The sequence below is a fragment of the Heteronotia binoei genome, chromosome 13 (assembly GCF_032191835.1).
Source record: "Heteronotia binoei isolate CCM8104 ecotype False Entrance Well chromosome 13, APGP_CSIRO_Hbin_v1, whole genome shotgun sequence".
NCBI classification, from domain to species: Eukaryota; Metazoa; Chordata; class Lepidosauria; order Squamata; family Gekkonidae; genus Heteronotia; species Heteronotia binoei.
Genome location: NC_083235.1, coordinates 76,981,157 through 76,994,981, shown reverse-complemented (window position 1 = coordinate 76,994,981; position 13,825 = coordinate 76,981,157). Strand labels below are relative to the sequence as shown.

General features: G+C 50.5%; 1 non-coding gene across 1 annotated transcript; it reads left to right on the top strand.

The window, feature by feature from the left end:
• The first annotated feature begins 7,985 nt into the window (after positions 1–7,985).
• TRNAL-GAG (transfer RNA leucine (anticodon GAG)) lies at positions 7,986–8,056 on the top strand. Its single transcript has one exon. It is a non-coding gene; the product is annotated as a tRNA-Leu (tRNA).
• The last annotated feature ends 5,769 nt before the right edge of the window (positions 8,057–13,825 follow it).

Genomic DNA, 13,825 nt, shown 5'->3' with positions numbered 1-13,825 from the left:
ATGTGCCCAGCTTAGTTCATGGTTAGTAACATTCATGGGGTTTTATAGATACATTCAGTTAGCATTATACTATTAGCATTATACTGTTAAAAGAAAGATTCACATTGCTTGACACCTTCCTCATGAAAGCCTTGCACATTTCTTATGGCGGTGTATCAATATGTCAGATACTGATGTCCAGTTCAGGAACTCACCTTCTCACTTTAGTTTTTGAGTAGAGTAGCTGGGTTAATGTTTTCTGGAAACAGATGCAAACTGTCTTGGGAAACAGTTGTCATTCCTTGGAAATTAAGGAAAGGTACTCTGCACATTTTCAATACAACCTAACACATTGTAACTTGAGGCTACAGAGACGAAGCTGTGTGGGATTGGGCAGTGGAGTTTAATTTGAATTAAGCCTAATTTTCAACCTCTGAACATCTTCATAGATTGGCCTTCTTGAATGCAGCATCCATCATTTCCCTTTATTCCAGTGCTGTAACATTATTCTCAGAAGGGCATTTTTTCTGGAAAAAGAGGTGCCAGAACTCTGAAGAGAGAAATGAAGGAGTGTCATGGGTACTGGGGACCCTGCAGGAGAAGCTGAACCTGCAGAAGAAACTGTGCCCCTGCCACCTGCACCAGTGCCCCTGCCTCCTGCTGGAGAAGATCCAAGCCCCCCTGCCTCGCCCTCTCGGGTGGCTCGTGTGCGTGACCGCCTTCGTCAGGACCTCAGGGATCGGAGGAGGGCGGCACGCTCACGAGCAAGACGTTTCCTGAGCCCTGAGTTTTGAAAGGATTCTGGCCCTTCTAGGAGTGAGGGTGCTTGAGTCTCAGCAGGATCCTGGCTGCCTCTCTGAGCCAGCAATTAGCCCAAATGGGCAACAGACAGCAGAGGGCTATATAGCTGTGGGCTTTGGGAGGAGGCTTTGTGGAAGCAACTAGTCACTTACCTGACGTTTGAGCATCCACTTTGGCTTTTGACTTTGGCTTCTGGACCCCCTGACTTTGGCTCTGACTTCTGGACCCCCTGACTTCGGCTTCTGAACCTCTGACCTGCGATACCTGGACTATGATTCGGTTTTGGCGCCTTGGACCCTTTTTGCTCACCGGCTACAGACCTTGGACTGCCCCTGGACTTTGCCTGACCCGGCCCCAGCCCGTGACAGATTGCTTCCACCACCACAAACACCCATTCCACAGGATGGATGCAGAAGCAAGTGGAACCGCAGGACTACTGGCTGCCCTCCAAGCCCAGGTACAGCAGCTGACACAGACAGTAGAGCACTTGCAGCAACAACCTGTGGCCAGTGCTCCAGCCAAGTGCCCAGTTCCCCCACCTGACAGATTTGGGGGTGCCGTGGAAGAATTTCCTGCTTTCCTGGCGCAGTGTCAGCTGTACTTCGAACTAAGAGCACGGGACTTCCCCAATTACAAGACAAAGGTGTGTTTTATGATTAGTCTGTTAAAGGGGCAGGTGGCCAAGTGGGCCACACCCCTACTGGTTGAGTCCTCTACCCTACTGACTGATTACCAGGGGTTTGAGGCCCACCTGTCTGCTGCCTTCTCAAACCCAGTCCAAGCAGCCACAGCCAACCGGAAAATCAGGGCCCTGAAACAAGGCAAATCCTTGGTGGCTCAGTATGCCACCGAATTCAAGCTCCTGGCCCAAGACTTGGCATGGAATGAGGCTGCTCAGATGGACCAGTTTACCGAGGGGTTGGCAGAGGAAGTCCTGGACGAACTGGCCAGGGTGGAGCAGCCACCCACACTCCAAGAACTTATCACCCTCTGCCTCCATATCGATGGCCGCCTGGAAAGTCGCCGCCAATCCAAGACCAGAGGACGTCAGCTCCCTGCGCCGTGCCACTTGGCTCCTCTCCCATCCCCAGCTAGTACCAGGTACGAGGGTGAGCCAATGCAGCTTGGAGCTGCTCGACCCCACCTGATTCCAGAAGAAAAGGCCAGACGCTGCACGCAGAATCTGTGCCTCTACTGTGGCACGGCAGGCCACTATGCCTCTGGCTGCCCTGCTAAGCGTCGGATACCCAGACCTTCGTTGCCACCGCCGCCAAAAGGGCAGCCCCAGGCATAAGTGGACCCTCCAGCCTGGGGCGACTAGCTGGGTCCTCCGAACAGCAGGCTGATACCCCGGGCCCGTTCCTGCTACCAGTCAAACTCCGTCTGCCCGATGGACGCTGGCTGTTCGTGTATGCCATGCTGGACTCGGGAGCGGCCCACTGTTTTGTAGATGCCGCCTTTGTAAAGCAGCACCAGATCCCAGTGCAGACAAAAGAGATTCTGACGCTGGTGGAGGCTATTGACGGGCGCCTCCTCCGTTCTGGCTCCGTCACCCAGGAGACCTGTCCCATCACCTTCCACGTCCAGCAGCACCAAGAACAGCTGCAGTTTGATGTCACCCGCATGCCTCACTTCCCGCTGATTCTAGGCCTTTCCTGGCTGAAGCTGCACAACCCCATCGTGGACTGGGCCCAGCAGGAACTACGCTTCCGAGACCCATGCCCCCATCTGACTCCTCCCACCACTCTAGCAGCCGGCATCTCAAGTGGTGGTCCTCAGCTCCCTCAGAAGTATGCGGATTTTGCCGATGTTTTTGAAGAGACAGGAGCTGATCAGCTTCCCCCTCACCGGCCCTATGACTGTGCCATTGATTTGGTACCTGGGGCACCACTCCCGGTGGGGCGTCTGTACCCAATGTCGGAGCCTGAGTTGGCAGCTCTGCGAGACTTCCTGGACAAGAACCTGAAACGCGGATTCATCCGACCCTCAACCTCTCCCCTGTCTGCCCCAGTCCTCTTTGTGAAGAAGAAAAGTGGGGAGCTCCGGCTGTGCAATGACTACCGGGCCCTGAACAAGATCACCATCCGCGACCGGTACCCTCTACCACTGATCCCTGAACTCTTGGATCGCTTAAAGGGGGCACAAATCTACACCAAGCTGGACCTCCGTGGAGCGTACAATTTGGTGCGCATACGGCCCAGAGATGAGTGGAAGACTGCGTTTGGGACCCGATACGGGCAGTACGAGCACCTGGTGATGCCCTTCGGATTGACCAACGCCCCCGCTGTCTTCCAGAGGTTCATGAATGACGTATTCCGGGACCTGCTCGACCGCTTCGCGACCATATACCTGGATGACATCCTGATTTACTCCCGCAATCCTGCCCAGCACGCCGAGCACGTCCGCCAGGTCCTGCAGCGCCTACGAGCCCATGGCCTCTACGCCAAGCTGGAGAAGTGCGACTTTGACCTGCGCTCCGTCGAGTTCCTTGGTCACATTGTGTCACCACAGGGAATCCTCATGGACCCGAGAAAAGTGGAAGCGGTCCTGACCTGGCAGGCTCCTCAGAATCGCAAAGACCTGCAGCGGTTCCTTGGTTTTGCCAACTACTATCGGCAATTCATCCCGGCCTATGCATCCCTGACCACACCCCTGACTCAACTACTCCGCCCCAAAGAACCCTTCCGCTGGTCCCCAGAGGCCGATAACACCTTCTCCACCCTGAAGACCCGCTTTGCCACCAGGCCACTCCTGAGATACCACAACCCCCAGCTTCCCTTTACGGTGGAAGCTGGTGCCTCCAACGTGGCCCTGGGAGCAGTGCTGTCCCAGCGCGAGGAGCCGTCCCAGCCACTCCAGCCCTGTGCCTATTACTCGCGCCAGCTCACTGCTGCAGAGAGGAACTATACCATCCGGTTGCTCGCGATCAAGGCGGCTTTTGAGGTTTGGAGACATTACCTCGAAGGGGCTCGCCACCCTGTTCAAGTGCTCACCGACCACCGGAACTTGGAGCCCCTCCAGACCACCCGCCGTCTCAACCAGCGCCAGATCCGGTGGTCCCTATTCTTCTCCCGCTTCGACTTCCGGGTCTCCTACATCCCCCATACCCAGAACCGGAAAGCAGATGCACTCTCGCAGAAACCGGAATATGCCCCTGCTTCAACTGAGACCGCGCCCGCTGCTCCCATCCTGCCGCCCTCAGTGTTTGCAGCCACCTCCTCTTCACCAGCACTCGTAGAGGACATTCGTGCTAGCCAGGCCAATGATCCCTGGGTCCAGCAACACCTCCAGGCACTCCAAGATGACTCAACAGGCGAGTTCACGACTCGAGGCGGCCTCTTGCTACACCGCGAACGCCTCTATGTGCCACCTGGGCCCTTGCGGGCAGAAGTGCTACGCCTGACCCACGACTCGTTACCCGCCGGGCACTTTGGACAGCATAAGACCACCCACTTGCTGACATGGGAATTCTGGTGGCCACGAGTTCACTCCGATGTTGCCCGTTATGTCAGCTCCTGTGATGTCTGCCGACGGGCCAAAGACATCCCAGCCAAACCCTCAGGGTTGTTACAGCCCTTGCCCACATCCTCAGGACCCTGGGATACCATCTCGATGGACTTCATTACAGAACTTCCGCGATCCAAGGGTCAGACTTGTATCTTGGTGTTCGTCGACCTATTTACCAAGATGGCCCACTTCATTCTGTGCCCGAAACTTCCCACAGCTCAGGAGACGGCCCAGCTCTACCTGCAACACATCTTTCGTCTGCACGGACTCCCAGCCCACCTGATCTCAGATCGGGGCCCCCAGTTCTCCTCTCGGTTCTGGCAAGCCCTCCATTCCAGCCTGGGTACTCGAGTGCACCTGTCCTCAGCCTACCACCCACAGACAGATGGTCAGACAGAGCGCACCAATGCCACGCTAGAGCAATATCTCCGCTGTTACACCTGTTACCAGCAGGATGACTGGACCACTCTGTTGCCCCTAGCGGAGTTTGCATACAACAACGCGGTCCATTCATCCACCCAAATGACCCTGTTTGCTGCAACCTATGGGTACCACCCTCGGTTCTTCCCGGCGATCCTGCCACCCACGAATGTCCCCGCCATCAATGCCTACCTGCAAGAACTCCGCGCCAGCCAAGACTTGCTCCGAGAGCAGCTACAGCGGGCCAAGGAGGCATATAAACTGGCTGCGGAACGGAAGAGGCAAGAAGGCCCTCCAGTGCAGCCTGGCCTGGCCAGTCTCACAAGCTAGATGCATGGTTCATTGGCCCCTACCCCGTCATGGAACAAATAAACCCCGTCGCTTTCAGGCTCCAGTTGCCACCCCACCTCTGCATTCACCCTGTGTTTCATCGCTCCCTCCTTGTTCCGGCTGCATCCCCTGACCCAGCTCGGCCTCCTTCCCCACCGCCGCCACCACCAGTGCTGGTGGATGACGAAAAAGAATATGAGGTGCGCCAGATCCTGGACTCCCGGTACCATCGTGGAGGCCTCCAGTACCTTGTGGACTGGGAGGGATACGGCCCGGAAGACCGGTCTTGGGAGCCTGTGGACAATCTTCATGCCCCGGACTTGGTGCAACGGTTCCACAACGACCACCCCGACCTCCCAGGCCCCTCAATGGAGGGGGGCTCTGGGGGGGGATAGTGTTATGGGTACTGGGGACCCTGCAGGAGAAGCTGAGCCTGCAGAAGAAACTGTGCCCCTGCCACCTGCACCAGTGCCCCTGCCTCCTGCTGGAGAAGATCCAAGCCCCCCTGCCTCGCCTTCTTGGGTGGCTCGTGTGCGTGACCGCCTTCGTCAGGACCTCAGGGATCGGAGGAGGGCGGCAAGCTCACGAGCAAGACGCTCCCTGAGCCCTGAGTTTTGAAAGGATTCTGGCCCTTCTGGAGTGAGGATGCTTGAGTCTCAGCAGGCTCCTGGCTGCCTCTCTGAGCCAGCAATTAGCCCAAATGGGCAACAGACAGCAGAGGGCTATATAGCTATGGGCTTTGGGAGGAGGCTTTGTGGAAGCAACTAGTCACTTACCTGACGTTCGAGCATCCACTTTGGCTTTTGACTTTGGCTTCTGGACCCCCTGACTTTGGCTCTGACTTCTGGACCCCCTGACTTCGGCTTCTGAACCTCTGACCTGCGATACCTGGACTGTGATTCGGTTTTGGCGCCTTGGACCCTCTTTGCTCACCGGCTACAGACCTTGGACTGCCCCTGGACTTTGCCTGATCCGGCCCCAGCCTGTGACAAGGAGAAACACACAGGTGCTCCTCATGAACTTTTAAACATTTTTTGAGAATTTTGTTTCTACAAAGAGGTTCTGGAACTCCATTCTGCCACAATCCCCCAGGGAGAAAAGCCTTGATTTTCAGCATATAGTGTACATTTAGAACATGTCTGGGGATTATAGTTAGATGTCAACAGAATCATGCAGATGGACCAAAAGAGAAGTGTGCTTGCACACAGGGCTGCCAGGTTTACTTACCCAGACAGCAGGGAGTAAGGAGAGGAGAAGGTGGGGTGACATTGTTGCGCATGATGTCAGTGGCACAATGATGCCTCACAGAAGTGATGACATCACACTGGGCATGCCATACAGGACTGCTGTAGCATGTTGGTCAAAACTCTATGAGTTTTTGGCAAAAATGATAGAGCATCAGAATGTGACGTGCCCAGCATGATGATGTCACTTCTGTGTGATGTCATTGCACTGAGGACATTGATGTGGGAGGGGGCTTTGGAGGGTGGGGGCCTTCCCCACCAGCCAGCTGGCCAGTGGCAGATTAGAGCCCCCACAATTGTGGAAAACCGCGCCCCGAGCATGTGTCTGTTAACTGTAATTGCACATGAAAGCTTTTACCTTGAATAAAATTTTGTTGGTCTTAAATGTACTGGACTCAAACGTTGTTCTACTGCTTCAGACCAACACGGCTACCCACCTAACAGTGCAATTTTAAGCACGTTTTCCTGGGAGTAAGCCCCACTGAATAGACCTCAGTAAGATTCTGAGTAGAGGAGATTTGTTTAGGATTGCTCTCTTAATCTATCAAAACAGGTAATGTTAAAGTTACCCTAGAAGTAGAATGAGCTAATTTTAAAAAGTGAAAATGAAGCATATTTCTGTGAAAATGTGAGAAGAAATTTAAGGAAAAAATTACATCTTTCAACAATAAGACTCTCAGAGGTACATTCAGCTTGCTACCAGCTGCATCTGTGTTTTTAATTGTGTATTAAACTGGATGACTCATTCAAAGGTATTTACTAAGTAAGGCATAAGAGAGCATGGAGGGTGGTAGCGCCATGGTACATGGCCTATGAAATAATGCCCCATTGAGAAAGAGAGATTAAAAGGTTCCTGAATAAATTTAAAAGGCAAGACTGAAATCTGTAGCAGTCATCACACTATCAGGATACAGGAACTTCCCTCCCAAAATACATATTGCACGTAATGTAATTGACTTTTAATTACATCAAAAAATTGAATGCTGATGGAATGGACTTTCTAATAAAACAATGAAGTCTGAGGAGCTGGATTATTGCTTATTAAAATTATTTGCACCCAATTACCCACTTCAAATAACTAAGATCTTGCAGGACACCATTTTATCCTGACATTGGCCCTTGCAAACACATCTTTGAGGCAAACTGTTTGCCATCTCGCATTATATATGTTTCCAGATGATCTGGTAATATTTTTGATGGCTAGCATATTGTATGCATTTATATGTACTTATCTCCATTGGGCATTGACGTGCTAGTGTTAGTTAAGCTTTTAATGATCTAAGATCAGAATTCAAGATCAAAGTCATCAGAAAACATTTACATTGGTTCCAAAACATAAATGCACTAGATACACTAAGCATAAAATACAATACTGGGTCAAAATATTAAGATTAAGTTGTATACGTCTGTCTTATTAGACATGCCTGAACACAAAATCTGGTTACTTTAAGGGTCATTTCTTTACAACATTCTCCAATGAGGAGAGAAATATAAAACTGAATGGTTCTACCCGGGAAATTGGATAAAATTGGAGTAATATAAATATTTCGGATATTCTCGTAAAATTGACAGTACAATAAAACGTGCCCAATTGTTTCTGAGAGGCATGGGCAGAGATGTTTCTTATACAAAGTTTGAGCAAATCTCTGGGACTGGGTAATCCCAGTGAATGTTCAAACTATCAAACTATCGTACCATTGGGAGGGACAGTGGCTCAGTGGTAGAGCATCTGCTTGAGAAGCAGAAGGTCCCAGGTTCAATCCCTGGCATCTCCAAAAAAGGGTCCAGGCAAATAGGTGTGAAAAACCTCAGCTTGAGACCCTGGAGAGCCACTGCCAGTCTGAGAAGACAAGACTGACTTTGATGGACCAAGGGTCTGATTCAGTAGAAGGCAGCTTCATATGTTCATATATGTTCACCATTGCACTAATTGCAACACCAGCAAGGTCATGTTAAAGATCCTACAAGTTAGGCTTCAGTAGTACGTGGATTGGGAACTACTAGAAGTACAAGCTGGGTTTTGGAGAGGTAGAGGAACTAGAGATCAAATTGTCAACATTTGCTGAATTATGGAGAAAGCAAGGCAGTACCAGAAAAAAATCTATTTCTGCTTCCTTGACTATGCTAAAGCCAGGCAGAAGACTTGGATGAGGTACTTCTACAGCAGATTGCAAAGTTCTCCTAGAGAAGGGATGCAGTGATCATTGGAGATTTCAATTACCCAGACATCTGTTGGAAGTCCAACTCTGCTAAAAATGAAAAGTCAACTAGATTCCTGACTTGTCTTGCTGACAACTTTCTTTTCCAGAAAGTGAAGAAGGAAACAAGGGGATCTGCTATCTTGGATTTGATTCTCACCAACAAGGAAGAATTGATTGAAGAAGTGGAAATAGTGAGCACCTTGGGCAGTAGTGACCACGCGATTTTGGAATTTATAGTCTTAGGGAAGGGGAAAGTTATACATAGTCAGACATAGGTTGGACTTCAGAAAGGCAAACTTTGATAAACTTAGAACTATGCTGGGTAAAATCCCATGGTCAGAAATGCTTAGGAGGAAGGGGGTTGAGGAGGGGTGGGAGTTTCTTAAAAGCGAAATACTGAAAGCGCAATCACGGACCATTCCAATTAGAAGAAAAAATGGGAAAAGCCTAAAGAAGCCGAAGTGGCTCCACAAACAGTTCTCTAAAGACTTGAGAAATAAAAAAGATTCCCTTAGGAATTGGAAAGAGGGCCTTATAACCAAGGATGAATTTAAACAAATCACCAGTGCTTGTAGAGAAAAAGTTAGGAAAGCTAAAGCTCAGCATGAGCTTAGGCTGGCCAAAGATGCTAAAAACAACAAAAAACGGGTTCTTTTCTTATGTTCAGAGTAAGAAAAAGAGCAAGGACATGGTAGGCCCATTGCGAGGGCAAGAAAATGAAATTGTAACAGGTAATGAAGAGAGGGCGGAACTGCTCAATTTAGGGTTCCCAAGTCCAACCCCAAAAATATCTGGGGACTTTGGGGGTGGAGCCAGGAGACTTTGGGGGTGGAGCCAGGAGACACTGGGGTGGGGCTAGGGGGAGGGGGGGAAATGGCGAGCCGCCCCATCTCGGAGCGTGCGACGCCGCTGCGCAGCTGACGCCTCTTCTCTGCTCGCCGTGGCTGCTCCTCCGAGATGGGCTCAGGCTGAGCCCATCTCGGAGGAGCAGCCACGGCGAGCGGAGAAGAGGCCGCCGCGCCGCTGCCGCCTTGCCCGCTCGGCCTCTGGGGTTGAAGCGGAGGGGGGGGTGGAGGCGGGTCAGGGGCATGGCGAGCCATGAGTCTGGGTCCTAAAAGGGCCCGGATTCGCGGCTCGCCATGCTCCTGGCCTGCCTCGCCCTCCCCTGCACTGCTGCCGCCTCTTGGCTGCTCCTCTGAGATGGGCTCAGCCTGGGCTCATCTCGGAGGAGCAGCTGCGGTGGGAGGGGAGGGGGCAGCAGCGGCGCGGCAGCCTCGCCGGCTCTGGGATGCGGCGGCTGGCCATGCTCCCCGGCGCCGTTTCCACCCCCTCCCCCCGCTTCCATTTTTGGGGGGAGTGGGGGAAGAGGGTGGAAATCCTGGGGTCTCCCGTCAGGGCGGGAGGGTTGGGAAGCCTAGCTCAATTCCCACTTTTTCTCAGTCTTCTCTTCTGAGGGAAATGGTGCTCAACATGGCAGAAACAGAACATATAAGGAGGGTATGAAATTCTAACCTAGGATGAGCATGGGGTAGTACATAAACACCTAGTTTCTTTAAATGAAACTGAGTCATCAGGGCCAGATGAATTGCATCCAAGGGTTCTAAAAGAGCTTGCGGACGTAATTTCTGAGCCTCTTAGCTAAAAACCAATTTACAAACTCCATGATGTCTGTTGTAAAGCCTACCTATTCCTGCTTTCTATGCTGCATCGGGGGCAGGGAGAGGGTGCTAGCCCGACAACTGTTGCTGTCCTCAAACAAAAGCCTGGCAGAACATCTCTGCCTTACAGGCCCTGCGAAATTGTAAAAGATCCCGCAGGGCCCTAGTATCTTCTGGCCACGCGTTGCACCTTGTTGAGGACAGCCAACCCTCTTTAGGGCCAGGGATCACCAGCAGATTTTGACCTGCAGACTGTAATGCTCTTCCAAGGACATAGTGGAGGAGGCAGTCCTGTTTCGTCCCAGACTGCTAAAGGCCTTAAAAGTCATAACCAAAACCTTGAATCTGACTTGGTACTCAACCAGAAGTCAGTGTAGCTGGCGCAGCACAGGTAGAATATGTGCTGTCTGTGGTGTTCCTGTCAGGCGTTTGATAGAGCAGCGGGTTAGGTTGTTGGGTTAGGGCCTGGTGCTAAAGGGCTGGACACTGGTGGCAGTGCAGCTGTACAAGGTAAGTTTTTTCCAGAGCAGATGGGTGGGTTCCCTTCTGGGCTAGGCCTGAAGGTTGGGGTGAGCAGACCTGCTTGGCTTGACATCCTCCCTCCCCATCTTAACGCTGGCTGGCTCCTCCTCCCTTTGCCATCCCACCTTCTCCCATTGCACTTTATAGACATGCCTTTGGAGCTTCCTGAACATGTCTGGATCTGGGGACACTTCCTGCAAGAGCCACCTACTAAAAATTGAGGCAGCACTCCCCCCCCCCTTTATCCTCCCCGCCTCTAAATTCAATTTGTTCTGAAGGGTTAGAGTTAGGGTATGAGAGAGAGAGAGAGAGAGAGAGAGAGAGAGCAGCAGTCCTAATGCTTCCCTGGTTGTAGTCTTTAATCAATGTTTGCAGTGTGAAGCCTTTGCATGTGGTCTACACAGGAGGAAGCCTATCTCTCTTTCCTCTGTGCTGCTTTCAGCTGGTTTCATTTATTAGGTTACTGCCCATCCCAAGAGTCTTGTTCTTTTAATGTAAGCCTATAAGCTCCTGTAACTGTTGGTGGGGGGGATTAGGAACATTGGGGGAAGCAAACATGCATGGGGCTTTCTCTTTCTTTCTTTCTTTCTTTCTTTCTTTCTTTCTTTCTTTCTTTCTTTCTTTCTTTCTTTCTTTCTTTCTTTCTTTCTTTCTTTCTTTCTTTCTTTCTTTCTTTCTGCCTTTCCTTCCCTTCCTTCCCTTTCTTTCCCTTTTTCATATTTTGTATGTTTTATTTTTGTAAACTGAAATTCTGATTTTAAAAAAACACAAGTTCACAACTTTTATGCTCAGATTTTTTTTTACTCATAAAATAAGAATTTTTGTTTACAGCATCGACAGCTTAGATCAGGGGTGTCGAAGTCATTTGTTATGAGGGCCGAATCTGACATAAAAGAGATCTTGTCAGGCCAAGTCATGTCAGGTTGGGCAATGTGTGTTCCTCTTTTAGATTAGGTAGTAGAGATATACACTTTATAAAGGACACAAACACAATTAAGTATTCATTAAATAAAACATGTTTAAAACATAAGCACTCATTGATCTTAAAGGTGTTTTCTTTATATCTCTCCCATGCAATCCAGGGCATTGGGCAAGGGAAACTCTGGCTCTTTCCTTCCTTCCCCAGGGGCCCAGGACAGGAGGGCGCCTCAGCCAATAGAAGGAAGAGAGGCTTGGCTCAGTAGCTCTGCTGTGCGATTGAGAGAGCCTGGCAAAGCAAGCTCTGCCTCCCACCCCTTCCTCCCCAAAGGAGGCGCCTCAGCTAATGGAGAAAACAGGAAACTCTATTTTATGCATTCATTCATTCAGCAGGATATAAGCCAAATAAATAAATAAGAGATTTTGCTCTGTAGCTCCTGTACAGTTGAGCAAGCCTGGCAAAGCAAGCTGTAATGCAAAAGGAAGCAAGAGAGAGAAGGAGGCAGATGACTGCCAGTTGCTTGAGGGCCTGATAGGAGCCCTCTGGGGGCTTGATTTGGCCCCGGACTGCATGTTTGACACCCCTGACTTAGAGGGAACACTGGTGCCAAATCCAGCAACTGGTCTCCTTCCTGTCTCCCTCAACTTAGCCATAGTGTTCCGTGCAATGGTCACTTCCAGGCTAGACTACTATAACTTGCTCTACAGAGGGCTGCCCTTGAGACTAACCCAGAAACTGCAACTGGTCCAGAATGCAGCTGCACATGTACTTACAAGCACTCATCTTAGAGCCTATATACAATTAGTGCTTTGCCAGCTCAGTGGCTCCAAGTTGAATAGTGGATCAGATTCAAGGTTTTGGTTTTAGCCTTCAATGCCCTATATAGTCTGGGACCAACATATCTATAGGACCATCTCTCCTGGTATGCCCCCCCCCCCGAGAGCACTGTGCTCCAATAGCAACAATTTTCTGGTGATCCCATGCCCCAAAAGCATTAATCTCACCACAGGAAGTAGTGATGGCCGCAAATGTAGATGGCATTAAAGGAGAACTTTTACATCCATGGAAGGTAAGTCCTTGGGCCAGCCACTCTCTCTTAACCTAACCTACCTCAGAGGGGTTGTTGTGAGGATAAAATAGAGAGGAGAATGATGTAAGCTGCTTTGGATCCCCATTGGGGAGAAATTTAGAGTATACATGAAGTAAATAATAGGTACAGCTGAAGATGGGGGGCAGATGAAAGGTAGGTTGGTTGGTGGGAAGGAGAGAAAGTAGTGGGGAAAGATGAGGCTATGGGAGATGACCAGAGGAGAGAAAGAGGAAATAGTGGGGAAGGGATACAGGGGGTCGTGGGCTCCCTTTGTGGATTCCCCAGCATGAAGTTGGGCCTGACCTGGTGGCCAGCATTGTGCAACTGAACCAAATCTCTGTGCCCAGCATTAAATAACTTGGCCAGACTTTTCCTGGGAAAAGGCTGCCGAGGGAGGGAAGAGGGAAAGTTGAAGATGGCAGGACAGATAAAGGTAGGTGGACTGATAGGTAGGAGAGAGAAAAGGAAGCAGGAAAGGGAGAGATGCTGTGGGGAATTTCAAGGAATTTCTCCTTTACTCTGGATTCACTGCTTGTGATCCTACACATCGTGCCTGCTCCCCTTTTTCTCTGGTTTATTTTTTGCATATTAATGCATTCTGCATCTACAACCAAACCCTACATTTTTTGCTTAATTGTGGTTAATAGGGCTTTTTTTGTAGCAGGAACTCTTTTGCACATTTGGCCACACACCCATGATGTAGCCAATCCTCCAAGAGCTTACAGGGCTCTTAGTACAGGGCCTACTAGAAGCTCCAGGAGGATTGGTTAGATCAGGGTGTTTGGCCTAATATGCAAAGGAGTTTCCTGCTACAAAAAAAGCCCTGGTGGTTAATGTCATTTGTGACCTGTGGGGGACTGGGTTCAATTGGGTTCCATACCTGGAGTGTAACAACTTGGCAACAGTGATCCATGTGACGGTCACCTCAATAATAGACTACTGTAATGCCCTCTACATGAGGCTGCCCTTGGCTCAACTTCGGAGGCTACAACTGGTGCAAAACGCAACAGCCAGGTTGTTGTTGGAGCTACCTGTACGGGAATACATCCAACCTGTGCTGGAAATGTTACACTGGTTGCCTGTGGCATTCCAGATTCGTTTCAAAGTGCTGGTTATAACCTTTAAAGCCCTATATGGCCTGGGACCTGTCTACC